The 20,241-nt window shown below is 43.8% G+C and overlaps 1 protein-coding gene across 9 annotated transcripts in view; it reads right to left on the reverse strand.

The window, feature by feature from the left end:
* The window catches only part of TENM4 (teneurin transmembrane protein 4), a 559,913-nt gene that overhangs the window by 440,018 nt on the left and 99,654 nt on the right, over nt 1-20,241 (reverse strand). The gene's annotated exons all lie outside the window — the stretch shown is intronic.

The raw sequence follows: 20,241 nt of genomic DNA on the forward strand, positions 1-20,241 counted from the left end.
GAAATGGGTACATATAAGAAAAATAAAAGAATAAGAGAAACAATAGGACAGGGACGGTAGGCACGTTGGTGCGCTTATGCACGTCCCCTACAGACCTCTTAGGAAAGGGGTGAGGTCAATAGTAGACAGTCTAAGGTTAAAGTTTTTGGGGTTTGGGGAAGAAACTACAGAGTCGGGTAGAGTATTCCAGACGTTGACCACTCTATTGCTGAAGTCGTATTTCCTGCAATCAAGTTTGGTGCGGTTTACTTTGAGTTTGTATCTATTGTGTGCTCTTGTGTTGTTATGGTTGAAGCTGAAGTATTCATTGACAGGTAGGACATTGCAATGTATGATTTTATATACCATGCTTAAGTCAGACCGAAGACGGCGTAATTCAAGGTTTTCTAGTTCTAGAATTTCAAGTCTGGTGGCATAAGGTATTTTACAACGAGTAGAAGAGTGGAGAACTCTCCTTGTGAAATATTTCTGGACTTTCTCAATTGTGCTAATATCAGATACGTAATGAGGGTTCCAGACTGATGAACTGTATTCGAGTATTGGTCTAGCAAATGTTTTGTATGCTCTGGTTAGTAGTGTGATATTACCAGAGAGAAAAGCTACGTAGGATTAGGTTAACAACTCTTAATGCCTTTTTGGCTATGTAGTTGCAGTGGGCTCTAGCACTTAGATCATTAGAGGTGAGTATTCCAAGGTCCTTTACAGAGCTTGGGTCATCAACAAGTTCTTGACTATTCAGCTTGTATTTTATTTTCTGATTTTTTTTGCCAATATGTAAGACAGAGCATTTATTTGTTGAGATTTGAAGTTGCCATTTGTTTGACCATTCAGATACAGTTCAGTTTCCATTATTCCTTATCTGACCTTCAGGTACCTTGGAAAACAGGATGACCCCTTCCTCTCTGGGGCTGCCCCTCAAATATTGGAAGACTGCTCTCATGTCTCCCCTGGTCCTTCTCTTCACTGGACTAGTCAGGCCCAGTTCCTGCAACCGTTCATTGTATGTTTTAGTCTCCAGTCCCCTCATCATCTTGGTTGCTCTTCTCTGTACTTTTTCTAGAGTCTCAACATCTTTTTTATAGTGTGATGACCAAAACTGGGTGCAGAACTCTAGGCGTGGTCTTACTAAAGCTTTACAGAATGGTATTAGTAGCTCACTTTGTCTTTTCAACAGCACAATCGTTTTAAATGCGGAATTCGTTTGGTGCCCAAATCTACAACCGAGAAACTGGAAACAAACAAGGGTGATGAGAATGACACCCTGCATTTGTGAAGGTCAAGAAGTGGAGGTTAGATTTTACGACAATGATTCAGACATGGTGGGTGGGTGGAGAAACTTCTCACACAAAGGAGAAAAGGTTGAACTGGGGAAAAAAAATGAGATCACAGGTTTTTTGGTTTAGCATAGGTACTATATTTAAAAAAACAAAACAAAAACCACTTTAGGAAGGCAAGAAGCAGAAGGAGCATCTTATCTTCCCTCTGAACTCCATCCAAACAAAGAGTTGACTGTTATCAAGGCAGTGATGTAAGAAACCCAATCACTGTTTCCCACCACGGGGCATCAAACTCGGATTGAATAGATTCTCCAGCCCAAACTGAAGGAGGCGAGATCAGATTAAGCTGCTTTCGGAAGCAACGTTGAAAGGTTTGGGAGATGGAGTTAAAGGACAAGGCAAATCAACGGACCAGGGAGGGGGGAGAGAAAGAAGGATAAAACATATAAAAAAACGGTTGCTGGAATTGAGTATGTCTAGTTTAACGAAAAGAAGGACTAGGGGTGACATGATAGCAGTCTTCCAATATCTCAGGGGCTGCCCCAAAGAAGAGGGAGTCAAGCTATTATTCTCCAAAGCACCTGAGGGCAGGATGAGAAACAATGGGTGGAAACTAATCAAGGAGAGATGCTGTGGGTTGTGGGGGCTCCATCACTGGAGGTTTTTTAAGAAGAGAATGGATAACCATTTGTCTGAAATGCTACAGAGCCGTGATGGCGAACCAATGGCACATGTGCCACAGGTGGCACGCCGAGCCATTTGTGCCAGCATGCGAGCTACAGGCAAACTTAACTCCCTGCGCATGTGCATGCCTCACAGCTGATTTTGGGCCGGTTTGAGGCCTTTTTCGGCCTCCCAAAGGCTTGAGGAAGGCTTCTGCAAGCTTTGTAGGCCGTAAACTAGCCCCGTTTCATCACTTCCGGTATTTTCGGAAAAACAGGAAGTGACTAAACGGGGCTAGTTTTCGGCCTGCAAAGCTTGCAGAAGCCTTCCTTCAAGGCTTTGGGAGGCCGAAAAAGGCCTCAACCCGGAGGAAAACCAGCTGTGAGGTGCAGTGCAGGTAAGGGGGCAGCGGGGGAGTGGGTGGGATTGTGCACACATTGCCTTCTGGGTGCTGGCACGCGAGCGCGAGCGTGCAAGCGCACGCACAATTTTTGGCACAGGAGCTCAAAAAGGTGAGCCACCACTGCTATAGAGTTTCCTGCCTAAGCAGGGAGTTGGACTACAGTTCTACAGAGGAATGGTTGAGTCTGTCTTCTGCAACCCAACGAGACGAACACAGATTCCAGAGAAAAACAATGGCTACCAACCTGCCTTCCATGGAGGACCTGTATACTGCACGAGTCAAAAAGAGGGTTGTGAAAATATCTACAGACCCCTCACATCCCGGACATAAACTGTTTCAACTTCTACCCTCAAAACGACGCTATAGAGCCCTGCACACCAGAACAACTAGACACAAGGAGAGTTTTTCCCTGAATGCCATCCCTCTGCTAAACAAATAATTCCCTCAACACTCTCCAACTATTTACAAAGTCTGCACTACTATTACTATTAATTTTCTCCTCACTCCTTATCGCCCATCCTCTTCCACTTGTGACTGTGTGACTGTAACTTTGTCGCTTGTATCTTTATGATTTATATTGACTGTTTCCTAGTATGATTTGATTGCTTATTTGTACCCTATAACTATCATTAAGCGTTGTACCTTATGATTCTTGACAAATGTATCTTTTCTTTTTATGTACACTGAGAGCATATGCACCAAAGACAAATTCCTTGCGTGTCGAATCACACTTGGCCAATAAAGAATTCATATCATATCGTAGAAGACCTTCAAGGTCCCTTCCAATTCTGTTATTCTATTCAAAGGAGAGAAAAATGACCTCCGAGCTGGTGCAACTGAACTGGACACAGAGGTTGAGAGGCCACCACAAAGAAGAAGGGGTCAAGCCAGAGCTGGTATTCAGCCGGTTTGGACCAGTTCTGGAGAACCGGAAGTGGAAATTTTGAGTAGTTTGGAGAACTGGCAAATCCCACCTCTGACTGGCCCCGCCCCCATCTATTCTCCGCCTCCCAAGTCCCAGCTGATTGGCTGGGTCTTCTTTGGTTGCTCTGCACAGGAGAACAGAGCTGGAAAGCAGGTTAGTGGGGTGGGGAGGGAATGGGGATTTTACAGTATCCTTCCTCTGCCACGCCCACCAAGTCAGGCCATGCCCACCAGGCCACGCCCACAGAACTGGTAGTAAAAAAAATTTGAATCTCAACACTGGTCAAGCTATCCTGCAAAGCACCAGAAGGCAGGACAAGAAACAATGGATGGAAACTCATCAAGGAGAGAAGCAACCTAGAACTAAAGAGAAATTTCTTGACAATGTGAACAATTTAACCAGTGGAACAACTTCCCTCCAGAATTTGTGAATGCTCCAACACTTTTTTCAGCTCCGTTCCCCGCTGTCCTGTCGGAGCTGAGGAAGCTTCTAGGATGAGAAGCAAAACATCTTCGAAAGAAAAAACAAGAAAGTCCAGCTGCCTCCTGAAAAAAAGCATCTGTTGGGACAACCATGACCTGGATGACGGAGAATGTCTGCAGACTTTTTGGATGAATTAGGACTTCCCTGCCAGACCTCTCTTTGTACCTCCACTCCAAAGGGCCACTGAGGGAATTAAACCAAGATCAAGGTAGAAAAAACACCGAGCATTAGGTAGAGAAAGAAGTCTGCTAAAGAGGTGGGAGGAGAGAATCAAGTCAGCCAAAATATACAAGCTGTCTTTTGATTTAAACAAGATGGAGCACAACCGCGTTTGCTTTTCAACTCCTTACTTTGAACCTGTGCAAAAAAAAAATCATGCTACAGATTTCCCTTGCAAAGGGAACTTAACCAGCTGCAAAGCACACCAAAAACAAGGCCACCTTTGCAAGGAAGCTCGCTATTTTAAATTCCGACTCCCAAGATCTATGTTTTGGGCCCGTCTATCTGGGTGCCTTGTCACGGGTGGCAACATTTATCTTGGCAATGGTTCTTCGAAGAGAGACAATTAGTTGGGGTGTGGGTGTATGTGAATGTCATTATTTTACAACATGCTTTCCCCATCTTTTCTATCTATCGCCTCCTTGTCTCTCTGGGTGAAAAAGCTGCAGGTCAAGAAAGAAAATTGTCCTGAAAGGCAATCAATAAAATATGCCAGGGAAACCAATTAATATGGAGATTGATTGATAGAAGAGAACAGGTATAGCCTCAGGGTTGAAAAGGAGGGGATCCTTGGTGTTCTCTGAGCTTGGTGAGTTTTCTTGCAGACGTTTCATGACCCAACTAGGTAACATCAGTGCTAGAAGGAGTGAGGAGGAGGAGGAGGAGGAGACTGTGAGGTCCTTGGTGCTCTCGGAGCTTGGTAGTTTTCTTGCAAACATTTCATTACCCATCTAGGTAACATCAGTGCTAGAAGGAGTGAGGAGGAGGAGGAGGATTGTTCCATCGCTTAAATTTCCATCGCTAAATGAGACAGTTGTTAAGTGAGTTTTGCCCTATTTTACAACCTTTCCTGCTATAGTTGTTAAGCAAATCGCTGCATTTTTTTTCTTGGAATTTTTATAACATGTAATGCCTGTTGATTATCAGTTTTGCAAAAAAAAAAAAAAGGAACACTCCCAGTCTATTAGAGAGACTGCATTTAAAAACCCAGCCCTTTTCCTCATTAATTAATTAATCTGTTGCCCCTTTATTATTTAGCATCGTTCTTAACTTTTGTTAATAGATCAAACCTTTTTCATTTGGCTAACTCTGCTCTGCAGTAAAACCAAGATTCTGACGTAAGTATTTCCTCGAGGGAGTGTAAGAGGCATAAATATAATCACATTTAACATTTATGTAGCTGATATCAACTTAATAGTTTAGTCTATTACGGTGCATGACCAGAACACAGAAACAGTCAGAAGAGAAACACGTCAGCTAACCCACCATTGATTTATAGCAGTTAATTTGTAAACTGGCACATTAATACTCTCAGATTGAGTCAAAAGGGCCATGTTTCATCACTTATTTCTTAGCCACACAAACTCAAAACCAGAATTCGGCTGCTTTAAAATGATAGCTAATTCGACTTACAACCAGTAAAAAACAGGAGTGGGATGCTACCGGTTCGGCCCGGTTTGGGGGAATCGGTTGCTCCAACCATCAGCTGTTGGGCCCACTCACCCACCCTGGCTTAATCTGTGTTTTATTTCTGCGTTTTGCAGCTCAGCTGGTTAGCACGGCACAACGGATTGCCACGCATCAGCTGTTTTACACACAGGGCTTGCAGCAGAAGGTGAGTTGCAAACGCTGCATGGTGCACAAAGCACCACTCGCCGAACCGGTTGTTACACCGGGTTGAACCCCACTCCTGGTCAAAAGGGATGTTCTGAGCAAGGTTTCCTGAGACCGTCATTAAGCACACGCTTAGTCCAAACAACTCTTGTTTTATTTCAATGCTGGGAATTATGTTCATTCCCAGCCTGTAATGTGTCCCAAATAGTTTTTCGAGATAAGCACCCACCTTTCTCTCCTTGGAATTACTGCCAACAACTAAAGTGCCAAAGTAACTATAAAAAAACCAACCGAAGTACGAAGTCCACACGGAGCTTCAAGGTTTAATCTGAACAGAGTGAACGACGTTGCTTCCTGCAAAGGTTTCTCTACCTTTGCATTTCCTTTATACCTTATGGGCGGGGCAATCACCTCCAAGCCTTACTCCCGAGTCGCCCCTTCTATCTCAGCTGCTCTTGTCTTCTGGCAGCTTTACACACACGCGAACTGGGAACAGGCTCCCCTTGTTCCTCTGCCTCACTGCTGCCAGAATCCAGAGGCTACAGAGTCAGCACATAACTCCCAGACGGTCTTGGCCCCATCTCTGCATCAGACGCAGGACCCTCGTCCGAGTTCTCTCCAGACTCCCAGACTAGTCCCTGTTCTTCCCTATTATCCAATTCCACTCCCATCTGCACAGGCTGCCAGCAAACCACAACAAGGGACTTATGACCATTTTTCACACTTACAAGTGTTGTAGCATCCCCATGGCCACATGATCAAAGTTCAGACTCTTGGCAACTGACTCATACTTATGACCGTTGTAGTGTCCTGGGGTCATGTGATCCTCTTTTACGACCTCCTGATGAGCAAACTGAATAGGGAAGGCGGGTTCACTTAACCACGGTGCGACCAACTTAACAACTGCAGTGATTCCCTTAACGACTATGCCAAGAAAAGTTGTAAAATGGGGCAAAACTCACGTAAAAACTGTCTCGCTTAGCCACAGACATTTTGGACTCAACCGTGGTCATAGGTTGAGGATTACCTGTATAAATCAACTTCTGTTCCTAACCAAATATCCTTCCTTGAACCCTCTTTCACACATATCTATAGAGATCCTCAGTCACCCAGGTCCTGGTTGTCCCAAAGTTGCTTTTTTTCCAAGAGGCAACTGGACTTTCTGGATTTTCTTTGAAGACATTTCGCTTCGCGTCCAAGAAGCTTCTCGAGAGCTTCCACGAGAGCTGAAGAAGCTCAGTGGATGAGAAGCGAAACGTCCTTCAAAGAAAAACCAGAAAGTCCAGTCGCCTCCTGAAAAAAAGCACCTTTGAGTGGGATCCTATCTGTTCCACTACCAGTTCGGTGATCGCGTGTGCGCGCAATTTTCCACACACCAGCTGAGGCCAGCAGCGCCAATCAACTGAGAGGATAAAGAAAAGTTGCAGGGGTTGGTGGGAGGGCCGATTCTGTACTTTTCTCTACTTTCTCCGCTCAGCTGATCGTTGGAGGATTTTTTTTTTCACTACTAGTTTTTTGCTACCAGTTCGGCTGAACCGGGCCGAACCGGTAGCATACCACCACTGCTTTGGGACCTCTTTCAAACAGGCTGTTTGTAAACTACAATACTCCCAGATCTGCAAATCTGTCATGTTTTTCTCCTTAGACTTCGGTCCTGATCTGGAAAGGGATTTTTTCACACCGCTGCTTGACGCTGGGGAGACAGTTTCCCAGCCGTGATAATGCAGGTTGCAAAAACGGAGGGGCTGCAAAGCAATTTTTCAAGCCATTCCTGGTTTCTCCTGGGAAGCGGTTCTAGAGAAATCAAATCGGATGCCCCTCATTAACCCTACGAAATAAACCCTTCCAACTCTCCTGTCGTTAATGGCTGAAGATGCCACCAAGGGCCTCTCTTGTTGCCATCAAGTCCCCAAACGAGATTTCTCTCCAAGGGCCATAGCCAGGGGTGGGATTCTACCAGTTTGCACCTATTCGCTAGAACCGGTTGTTAACATTCTAAGCAGTTCGGAGAACCGGTTGTTAGAAGAAATTACTGGGCTAATCCTGTAAGGAAGGCAGGAAGGAAACATTCTGGTGTTGCTTGCAGAAACGGCCTCTCCGTTAACCCTTATTACATTCTTGGCAGGACTAGACTTCCTGTCTCAGGAACGTCTCTGGAGTTTTTTTCCCCTCCTTTGCTGGTACTTTGCTTGTGTGGAGTTACCATTCAAAGTTACAATGGCACTGAAAAAAGGGACTTATGACCGTTTTTCACACTTACGTCTGTTGCAGCATCCCCACAGTCATGAGAGGCCAGGCAAGTAGATGCATGCCTCAATGTGAGTGATGTTGAGTTGGCCACGCCCAGCCATGCCACATGGCCACCAAGCCAAGCCCACCAACTAAGCCACGCCCACAGAACCAGTTGTTAAAAAATTTGAATCCCACCCCTGACCGTAGCCATCTTCAACGGTTCTTCAAACGCTTCCCAATTTGTCAACATCTGTCAGCTGCAACCTCCAGGCGTGTGGCGGGTATAGGAGAGGATGAACCATCAACTCTCTGCGGATGGCAAACGCCTGTTTTCTTACACACTCAGATCACACTTGATCCTGTTTTTTGGACATTTTAGAACACTCTGATCTTACAAATATTATATGGCGAATGTGTGTTTTCTTACACACTCAGATTGCCTTAGATCACACTCGTCCATTTCTATCATTTTAGAACAGTGATGGCTAATCTTTTCGTTGTCGCATGCCAAAAGTACGCACATAATACAATGTGTGCGCGACCCCCACACCCCCTGCGCATACACGCGTGACCACCTTGTGCATGCCCCCCTGTGCATGCACATGTGCCTTCCACACGTGACCCGCCCCTGCACGGCAGATATCCAACAATCAGCTGGCTGATGGAGGGGTGCGCTCATGCGCAGTGGATCTGTTCCGGGTGACAGGTTGCCGTACCACTTCTGGCATGCATGCCATAGGTTCGCCATCACGGTTTTAGAACATTCTGAGCATTCATATTATATGGTGAATGTGTGTTTTTTTACACACTCAGTTTGGCTTACATCACACTCATCCCTTTCTGTCATTTTAGAACATTCTGAGCTTACATATATTGTACTGGCAAACGCCTATTTTCTTACACAGTCACATTGCCTTGATCACACTTGTTCCTTTTCTTTATTGTTTTTGAACATTCTGAGCTTACATATATTATACTGGTGAACGTGTGTTTTCTTACACACTCAGATTGCCTTTGATCACACTCGTCCCTTTTCTTTGTCGTTTTAGAACAGGGGCTCTTCAAACTTAGCAAGTTTAAGACTTGTGGACTTCCAACTCCCAGAATTCCTCTTCCAGTCAGGAATTCTGGGAGTTGGAAGTCCACAAGTCTTAAACTTGCTAAGTTTGAAGACCCTTGTTTTAAAACATTGTGAGTTTACATATATTATATGGTGAACGTGTGTTTTCTTAGATAGAAGTAGATAGATAGAAGAACTTTACTGTCATTGTACAAGTACAACGAAACTGTGGATCACCCCAGCAGCTGTTCACAATATAGTAAAACCAGAGCGCTTAAAAATGAAGATAAGAAAAATAGAGTACCCACGTCTCCATTTGCAATTGGAGAGTACAATATCTACGAATATACACAAAATACATACTCAGATTGCTTTAGATCACACAAGTCCCGCTTCTTTGTCATTTTGGAGCATTCTGCTCTTACATATATTATACGTGCTGCATTCTGCCAAACCCCCAAGGCCTTTTTTATTTTTTATTTTGCCATGATTTCTGTCCAAGCTGCCTTGTCTGGATGAAGATCTGTGTTTTAGATTATTTTCTTGAGATTTATTAGCTTGGGATCCCCACCCAATCCTCCCAACTCCTTGGCTGAGTTCTCATGTTGCAGTTTCCTTCTCTTCTTTTGGACACCTGGCTTTAAATATTTTATACGACCACTTTCTGTGCCTCCTTGTTGCCTGTTGTTTTGCAAGGAAGCTGACCTGACTTTTTTTTTAAAAGGAAAAAAAGTGGGGGAAATTGGCCAGGAATTAACAACACAGGCATCTGTCATTTTTTTGTAAAGGTGGTTTCCCTCCCCCCTCCAAAAAAATCCGGCCGAATCACTGCAATTAAGCTTTTATTATTGCAAAGGCTTCATTGTTGAGAGCATATTTTTGGCAAGATAACGGGATATTTGTAATGTGGTATAAATTTTGGTAACAACAACATTTTCTTATACAAGTGGGAGGGGAAGCCAATGAAAATGGGAAATAAAATGGGAAAAATAGATGTTGGGAAGCCCATGGTAGATACAACTAAGGGTGGGCTGCTACCGGTTCGCCCCGGTTCATGCGAACTGGTTGTTAATTTTAAGTCCGATTCGGCGAACCGGCAAATCCCACCCCTGGCTGGCCCTGCTAAGCCCGCTGTACCCCTCCCAGGAGTCTCCATGTGGCCCATTTTGGATCCCAGGTAAGTACAGGGATTGTGTGGAGGCTCAGGGAGGGCAAAAAAACGGGCCTCCCAGAGGCCGTTGGAGATTTCTGGCCTCCGGAGGGCCTTTTCATCCTCCCGGAGGCTCGGCGAAAGCTTCCGTGGCCCGTTTTTGACTCCCAGGCCAGGATGGTGCAGGAGGCCGACTAGGCCACACCCACCATGGCCACACCCACCCAACAACTGGACAGACAACCGATTGCTAAATTTTGTGAAGCCCACCCCTGGATACAACGACAAAGCTATATGATAATACCATAAGTATGGAGGGGGGGGGGGCAGAATCCTGAAGAACACCAAGATCTTTGGACTCTTTGGAAGAGATGTCACCACCCCAGAGGCCGGAGGAAGTTTGTCTTTTTATGCTTGTTTAATTGTGTCATTTCCCACAACTTCCTTACAGGGTTTTGCGGGATACGGTGGGAAATTAAATACGATGGGAATGGCTGGAGTGAATTTTTCATAGCTTCTTGGAATGTCATCCTTCTGCCAGCAAAACCAGCCAGATTCTCTTGACGAAAGGAGATTTTTCTCCCCAGGAAAAATTCTCACATTTCCTCTCATGCCTTGAATGAAGGACATCATCAACCCTTCTTCCATTCCAAACTTCACAGATATTTTGCTCCGGCAGGCAAATTCCCCCCACCCAACCCCCACTTTCCCAGTGAGTTTCTAATTCAGACCTCGATCTTTAATGACCACGTCAATATCTTTTTGCACGGTTTCATTCTCCAGGTTTTTTTTTCCCAGAACACTTTTGATGAGTTGCGTTTAATTGCCTCCGTTAGGTGCGAATAATAGACACATTTCTTGACTAAGGAGCCCTGCCAGTCACTTCCTAGACGAGCCAAGGATTTAATTTACGCCTTTTCCACAACCGGGGACTATCCTAAGGCAATGGGCTAGAAAGAGGAATATATTTGAATAACTAAATAAAATTATGTAGCATTCACTGATTCCTGGAAATAAGATGATCCTGAGAATAAAAATTTGCTGGAGGGCTGTTCTGAAGTTCACTTACATGCTCCGTAGATACAGAACCAATATAACAGCACACCTCCATAATTATGTACAGACAGTCCTTGACTTACAACAGATCGTTTCGTGACTGCACTGACCATTTTTCACATGTTCTCACTGGGCCCATAACCTGTTAAGAGTTTGCAGCATAAATTCAAGTCCAGAAAACACACAGTTGACTGATTCAGCAGGATTCAATAACTTCTTTATATATATATGTGTGGATCTTTGGTTATTCGGGTTTTCTCCCGCGTAAAATTGGAAGTATCTAGGCGATGTTTCGATGAAGTCTCATTCATCATCTTCAGGCTTGTGTCTTCGGCTTTGTGTTTCTCAGAGAAGCACAAAGCCGAAGACACAAGCCTGAAGATGATGAATGAGACTTCATCGAAACATCACCTAGATACTTCCAATTTTACGCGGGAGAAAACCCGAATAACCAAAGATCCACATACAAATACCCGCGAGAACCTCAGAATATATATATATTCACATGAGTAAAGTTTACCATGCCATTTGTAGATTCTTTCAACGTAACACAAGCAAAAACACGAGCAGCACCAGAACTCAGTTTCAGTAAGCAAGCAAGCAAGTTAGTTTCTCTTTCACTTTAGAGCTGAGCACAGAACAGAGATAAAAATGGCCTATATTCTCTTTTTAAATTTCAGCCCTCAATTCAGCTCTCATTGGCGAACCTTGTTACTAAATTCTATTCCAGTTCAAGAATATACTCTCACAGATTAACTGAACAACGGTGGCAGGAAATGTCATAAGATGGAGTGAAACTCACTTAACAACCGTCTCGCTTAGCAGCGGAAATTTAAGGCTCATTTACTACCATAAGGGCTATCCGTATTTCAGCTGAAATTTAAGAAAAGCTTTCTAGCAATACCGCCGTTTACTCAAAAAAGTGTGGACGAGGGGAGGTTGAGCAGTCCTGATTTTATTTGCATCCCAGCACCGAGCAGAGAATTGGACCGATTCTAACGCCGGCAAGACCCAGTCTCTTTGGGAATCCAAACTTCTGGAGGGATGAAAGGTCTCAGAGCTAACCAAATCCAGTCTACAAAAAGCATATGGAGTGAACCAGGCTCTGAAGCTTAGATCCAGTTTAAAAAATAAATAAATACAGATTTGTCTGTAAAAATGCTCCTTCTTCTGGAATTTATTCTTAGGCGATAAATGCATAAACTTCGCTTCTTCATTTGAGAATCTCTTTTTTTTTACCATGAAAGTCCATTTCAATAATAATAATAATAATTACAAGAACAACAACAGCAAATGCCGCCTCTGTAGTGAGAAAGATGAAACAGTTGACCATTTAATCAGTGGATGCAGCAAAATTTCACAAAGTGACTACTTAGAACGCCATAACCGAGTTGCTAAAATCATTCACTGGAAACTTATGCCAAAAGTTTGGATTTGAGTATAGTAACAACTACTGGGAACATCATGTCGAGAAGGTTCTGGAGAATGAAAAAGTCAAGATCTTGAAGGTTCTGGAGAATAAAAAAGTCAAGATCTTGTGGGACTTCAGAATTCAGACGGACAGGCATTTGGCCTACAACACACCTGACATAACAATAGCTGAAAAGAAAAAGGGTTGGTTCATTGACATTGCAATACCTGGTGATGCACGAATTGTAGACACGCAGCAAGAAAAAAATCACAAAGTTTCAGGACTCACAAACTGAAGTTGAGCAACTTTGGAAAAAGAAATTGTGTGTTATCCCAATTGTAACTGGAGCCCTTGGAGCAATACCTAAAAGGCTACCTCGCTGTTTGGAAATTCTGAATTTATCAGACTTGAATACCCTGATTCTACAAAAAACCACCCTGCTTGGAACAGCTTATATCCTCCGACGCTGCCTGAACATTTCCTAGGTCCTTGGTTAGGACTCGAGCTGTTGAGCTACCAACCAGCCCCAAAGACTGTGAATCTCACTAAATTAATAATAATGATAATGACGATTAATATTAATAATAATAATAATAATAATAATAATAATAATAATAATAATAATAATAATAATAATAATAATAATAATAATAATATAACAACAACAACAATTGTTTCTTCTCCTCCTTCCTTTCTCCTCCTTCTCAGTTTTCTTCCTCCTCCTCCTCCTCCATCTTCTTCTTCCTCCTCCCCTCTTCTTCTTCCTTTATTCTCCTTCTCAGTTTTCTTCTTCCTCCTCTTCTTCCTCCATCTTCTTCTTCTTCCTCCTCTTCTTCTGCTTCTTCCTTTCTTCCCCTTCTCAGTTTCCCTCCTCCTCCTCCTCCATCTTCTTCTTCCTCCTCCCCCTCTTTTCCTCTTCCTCCTCTTCCCCTCCTCTTCCTCCCTTACTTTCTTTCTTCCCCTCCTTCCGTTTTTCCTTCCTACATTCCTCCTCCCTTAAACCCTTTTTGGTATAACCTTATACAGTGTTGGGTGAGGCAGAGACCCAGCGTTCAGGAACATTTCGTACAGCTCCCCAGCTGCTAAGCAGGCGCTGAATAAATGCCTTTGGATAACAGCACAACCTTGTTTACTTCTACACTGCCAACGTGTGGGTTGGGGGTCGAGACCAAGGCCCTCCCCCTCGGCTGGAGATAAATGCTGGAACATTCCAAGAATCCCTCCTTCCTTCATAACAACTCTGGTGTCATACCGGTGTCAAACAGGGGAAGGTATTATGTAAACCTCGATGAGAGGCATGGAACTACGGGAACTTTTACACACGATATGGGATATGTATCTGCTTCCAAATCATGAGATCTAATAAAAATAACAGCATAGCAGAATAACAGAGGTAGAAGAGGTATTGCAGATCTTCTAGTCATCCAAACTCCCTGCTCCAGCAGGAAACCCTATCATCGGGGATGGGATCTGACTGGTGTAACTACTGGTTCAGTGGTTTATGTTTTATTTGTGCTTTTTTCAGTGACGTAACTTCAAACGGTCACTAAGTGAACCGTTGTCAGTCAAGGACTACCTGTATTGTCAAGGCAGATACATCTCTGACTATCTCCCAGCTTTTCCGGGCGGTACAGATAATCTCCGACTTACAACAGTTCATCTCGTGACCGTTCGAAGTTACGACGGCACAGAAAGAGACTTATGACCGCTTTTCATGCTTAGGACCGTTGCAGCCTCTCCAGGGTCACGGAATCAAACTTCAGATGCTTGGCAACCGGTTTGTATTTATGACGGTTGCAATGGGGCGGGGTGGTGGTGTCATCAAGTGATCAGGTCATGTGACCTTCAGGCGAGCAAAGTCAATGGGAAAGCCAGACCCACTTAACGACCGTGTCAAGAAAGGTCGTCAAATTGGGCAAAAATTCCTAACCTGTCCCAACAGAAATTTGGGGCTCAGTTCTGGCTGTAGGTAATTCAGGGCAAACTGCCTGCAGGTTCGTGGTTGCTGACTTTGTGTTGGGTGAGGCGTACCCTTTCCTCCCGAAAATACGACCTACCCCAAAAGTAAGTCCTAGATTGATTTTTTACACATGTGCCCTTTATAAGCCCTACCCCCAAAATAAGCCCTAATTAAGATCCCGCCCACTCCAGAATGGACGGTTAAAAATTAAGCTAGGCTGGGAGGGTGTTTGGGGGTGGAGCTGCCCTACCACTTACCTTTGGACAGTTGTAGCCAGGTCTCGCACAACCCGACAGCCCATTTCTTTTGCAGCTGGCAAGGCTGGCAAGGCTTTCCTGAAGGCCTCTGTAGCTGATAATGAAGCTCTGGATCGATCCAGAGGTCTGTTATTGGCTGCAGAGGCCTTCAGGAAAGCCTTGCCGGCTGTAGAAGAAGTGGTTCCTGAAGGCCTCTGACAGCAAAAAAGGAGGCCGTGGGCAACACACACAAGTGAGGTTAGTCAATGGATGACATCCCCCGAAAATAAGACCTAGTGCCTTTTTTTTGGTGGCAAAAAAAATAAAATAAGACAGGGTCTTATTTTCGGGGAAACACAGTATTATTTGATGTGTTTGGGGAAACGCACACAAAGCTTTCATGTACGCAAAGCCTTCAAATGGAACAGACAACAGTTTGATCATTGTTTGACGCATCCGTTTACAGAGAACAAAAGTTCATGGTCACCTTTAAGGAGCTTTTCATTTGCAAAAGAAAAAAGGAGGAAGAGAGTGGGAGAATCTATACAACTCTTTAACACAATGCGCAGCGAGAGGGAAGCGTACTTATCTTTGCCAATGGCCTGGATAGATAGTTTCTCCATTGGGAGCAAGACTGTCCATGGCTAAGCAAAGCGGTTGTTAAACAAATTCTTCCCCAATTTTTTTTTTTTTTTTGTGCCACAGTCATTCAGCCTATCACTGCTGTCGTTCAGTGAAATCCAGCGGTCATTAAGCAAATCTGGCTCCCCCCTCCATTGATTCGCTTGCTGAATAGCAGTGGGAAAGGGAAAGGTTGCCAAAGACAATCACACACTTCAAAAGTCCACAACCATTGCTAAGAAAACATGCCAGTTACCAATGCCTGAATGTTAATTGGGTTACTGCTGTAATGGTTCTAAGCGTAAGCCGATTAGTTTGGTACCGGTGTGTTCTGACACAACAAACCCTCTGTAGTTAAATAAATGTTCCCTTTATTAGGAGCGCCAGCAGCCCTGGAAAAAAGTCTCTCTCTCTCCCCATCCCTCCCTCTCTCCTTCTGTCTCTCTCTCTCTCTCATTCTCTCTCTCTCTCCCTCCCTCTCATAGCAGGCTAACAAGTCTGTCCGGCAAGGAGATGAATAGTTGTCTGCCTGTCACACCTCCGCCCCCTGTCTTTTATCCCCAGAGCCAGGGTGGGGAGTTTCCCTAGCAGCGGTGGCTCTTCTGTCCCAAGGACCGGCCCATAGATTTCCACTGCTCTCCTCTCCTCTGCCTTTTGTGCATCCGTGCATCAGGCACTGGACCCAAACGTTCCTCCTCTTCCTCATCAGCTACCTCCAGACCTGGGGGCTTGTTGAATCTCCATCTGAGGGCTGATGGATGGCCCAGATGCCCCCTCTCTCTCCCTCTCTCTTTCTCTCTCTCTCCCTCCCTCCCTCCCTCCCTCTGCCAGCTCCATTCCTTCTTCCCCCTCTCAGGTTGCTTCGATGCTGACCCTGATTCCCATGCCTCCTCTGATTCGGCTGCTGGAGGGGCCGGCAGCCAACAAGACACAACACGGTGTAACTTTGAAAGGTTGCTAATGTATGGTCGTAACTTGAGGACTGTCCGCACCTAACCTAATTTGCCTGATTTGGATGGTAAGCAACGTATCTGATATTAGCACAATTGAGAAAGTCCAGAAATATTTCACAAGAAGAGTTCTCCACTCTTCTACTCGTTGTAGAATACCTTATGCCACCAGACTTGAAATTCTAAAACTAGAAAACCTTGAATTACGCCGTCTTCGGTCTGACCTAAGCATGGTATATAAAATCATACATTGCAATGTCCTACCTGTCAATGAATACTTCAGCTTCAACCATAACAACACAAGAGCACACAATAGATACAAACTCAAAGTAAACCGCACCAAACTTGATTGCAGGAAATACGACTTCAGCAATAGAGTGGTCAATGTCTGGAATACTCTACCCGACTCTGTAGTTTCTTCCCCAAACCCCAAAAACTTTAACCTTAGACTGTCTACTATTGACCTCACCCCTTTCCTAAGAGGTCTGTAGGGGGCGTGCATAAGCGCACCATCGTGCCTACCGTCCCTGTCCTATTGTTTCTCTTATTCTTTTATTTTTCTTATATGTACCCATTTCATGTATTCACAACTATGTATACACTTGTACTTATTATCTTGTAAACAATTGGCAAATCAAATAAATAAATAAATAAATAAGGTAAGGCCTGGTGAGCACCAAAGCATCAGAAGAAACAAGAAGAAACAGAAGGACAAGAAGCAATCGGTGGGAGCTAACCAAGGAGAGAAGCAACCTAGAACTAAGGAGAAATTTCCTGATAGTTAGAACAATTAACCAGTGGAACAACTTGCCTCCAGAAGTTGTGAATGCTCCAACACTGGAGGCTTTTAAGAAGAGACTGGACAGCTATTTGACTTATTACCATTTTTCGAATAGAATGGAATTGAATGGAAGGGAAGGGAAGGGAAGGGAAGGGAAGGAAGGGAAGGGAAGGAAGGGAAGGAAGAGAAGAGAAGAGAAGAGAAGAGAAGAGAAGAGAAGAGAAGAGAAGAGAAGAGAAGAGAAGAGAAGAGAAGAGAAGAGAAGAGAGAATAAAATGGAAGGGAACGGAAGGGAATGGAAGAGAGAAGGGAAGGGAAGGGAAGAGAAGAGAAGAGGAGAGGAGAGGAGAGGAGAGAGGAGAGGAGAGGAGAGAGGAGAGGAGAGGAGAGGAGAAGGGAAGAGAAGAGAAGAGAAGAGAAGAGAAGAGAAGAGAAGAGAGAGAGAGAGGAGAGGAGAGGAGAGGAGAAGGGAAGAGAAGAGAAGAGAAGAGAATAAAATGGAAGAGAAGGGAAGAGAAAAGAAGAGAAGAGTTGGAAGGGACCTTGGAGGTCTTCTAGTCCAACCCCCTGCTAGGCAGGAGACCCTACACCATTTCAGACAAATAGTTGTCCAATCTCTTCTTAAAAACTTCCAGTGTTGGAGCACTCACAACTTCTGGAGATAAATCGTTCCACTGGTTAATTGTTCTCACTGTCAGGAAATCTCCTTAATTCTAGGTTGCTTCTCTCCTTGGTTAATTTCCACCCGTTGCTTCTTGTCCTACCTTCAGGTGCTTTGGAGAATCGCTTGCTTGACTTGTGCTTATGCAGTGTATATTGTAGAAGGTGACCCTCTGAGAGCGGTATGCAACAAATTTCATTTTAGTGTATGCTGATTGGTGCACCTTTAAAGTGACAATTAAGTTGTTCAAAGTTCCAAGGAGTCCCCTCTTCTCATTAGGTGTCCAAAATATTTGAGTTTCGGGATCAGGTGAGCTCTAAGCAATGGAACATAAAGTCCTCAGTTAAATAAGAAAGCAAAGAGTCTGGCTTATCTCCTTAGAATTACTGAGTGACAAAGCAACTCTGTTTTGGATTGCTCTTCGTTATATACAGATAGTCCTCGACTTCTGACCTCTTGTTTTGTGACCGTTCAAAGGTCCCACCTTGGGGCTACTTACAACCTGGATTCAAAGTTCATGTGACTAAACATCAGGCTCTGAGCAACAGGACTGAATGTACGACTGTTTGCAGCATCCCCTGGTTAGGATTAGTTTTGGCTGAAAAATGGGCGCTTCCTTCTGGTTTTGGCAAAACTGTGCCCATGGGTGATTTTTGCGGCTAGATGATTTTGGACGAATCCCTCTCTTTCTCGGCCCAATCCACCTCACAGGATTGTTGTTGTGGGGAAAATTGGAGGAGGAAGGAGTATTAGGTATGTCCATTAGCTTGAGTTACTTATCTCTCTATATAAAAGCGAAATCAGAGAGTAATTAGGACTGCAGAAAAAACAATTACTATCAAACTGCCCTCAATCAAGGACCTGTATGCTACATGAGTCAAAAAGAGGGCTGTGAAAATATCTACAGACACCTCACATCCCGGACATAAACTGTTTCAACTCCTTCCCTCAAAATGACGCTATAGGATACTACACACCAGAACAACTAGACACAAGGACAGTTTTTTTCTCCTGAATGCCATCACTCTGCTAAACAAATAATTCCCTCAACACTGTCCAACTATTGACAAAGTGTGCACTACTATTACTATTAATCTTCTCATTGTTCCTATCATCCATCTCCTCACACTTGTGACTGTATGACTGTAACTTTGTCACTTGTAGCCTTACAATTTATATTGACTGTTTCCTAGTATGATTTGATTGCTTATTTGTACCCTATGACTATCATTAAGTGTTGTACCCTAGGATTCTTGACGAATGTATCTTTTCTTTTTATGTACACTGAAAGCATATGCACCAAAGACAAATTCCTTGTGTGTCCAATCACACTTGGCCAATAAAGAATTCTATTCTATTCTATAAAAGTGAAAAACCACTCACGCGTCATCACAAAATCTCCAGAACCGTAAAGCTTACAAACTTGAAATTTGGCATGTAGGTTCCTCTTGGCTTCTAGGTGCTCACTAAGAAAGGATTTTTTGAAATGACCATTGGAGCATTAGTATTTCCTTTATTATTATTAACATGCTCTGATGCTAAAGAGTTCTGCTCCCCCTCCCTACCTGAAAAGAAATCTGTTCCAAATGCAGAACACGAGCAGAGAGGAGTTTCAGTTTTAGTTTCACATCACCAAGCAGCTTTAGTACAGAACAGTTGAGCTAAGCCACAGCCAGGCTCCTTGCTGTCTCCTTCTTGCTTACACAGCAAATACTCTTTCAGTTTCCAAACAGCCCTCAACTCTCTCACACACCGACAGGACGCTAGCCAGATGAATACCGATGGATGCTGGTAGGCAGAGGCAGAATTCCCCCCCCCCACTATTTTCCTCCCAAAATCGAAGCCCAACCACATAGTTTTGTAGCAAAGCACGGGTATCGAGCTAGTAAAGTTATAAAGGCGGGATAAAAATCTAACGAACAAGCAAAATAAAGTTCTTTCCATGTTTCATCAACTGGGGTTTGTCATTTTAAGATCACAGATGTTAACCCCGGGAATTCTTTGGGAACATTTAAATGTTCTTAGCTTAGGTGCAGCAAAAACTATCGGAAAAGTTCCCGTAAAAAGTCAAAAATAATTTGCAAAATAATTTCTTTTTTCTTTTTTTAAAGTGAAATGTTTTCACTTTTACCTGAAAAGTGACATATTTTGTGCAGGGAAATACAAGGTTGAGCCCTCTCCTACGGCCAGAACACAGCACGCAAGCAAGCAACCATTCCGCAATATGAAACTCATTGCTAAATTGCTAAATTCTGGAGTTGACCATAAATACACTTCCTCGTGAAATATTATATGACAGGAACAAGAGACAGACTGTCTCGCCTGGTCCGAATCGATCTTTCTGCCTATGACCCAACTGCAGATATGAAATCTTCCTGGCATTCCCAGGAGAAGCTTGATGAAAATAAGACCGTAACTCAAAAGGAAGTTATGACCAAGCTGTCTGGGGAACTGAGATCCTAGTTGTGCTCGACTTACGATGGCAATGGAGACCAGAATTTCCTTTGCAACGAAAACTTTTTTTACAGGTCGTCCTTAA

Source organism: Notechis scutatus, chromosome 5 (assembly GCF_049901735.1).
Source record: "Notechis scutatus isolate UNSWTSFEM ecotype Mainland chromosome 5, rNotScu1.2, whole genome shotgun sequence".
NCBI lineage: Eukaryota > Metazoa > Chordata > Lepidosauria > Squamata > Elapidae > Notechis > Notechis scutatus.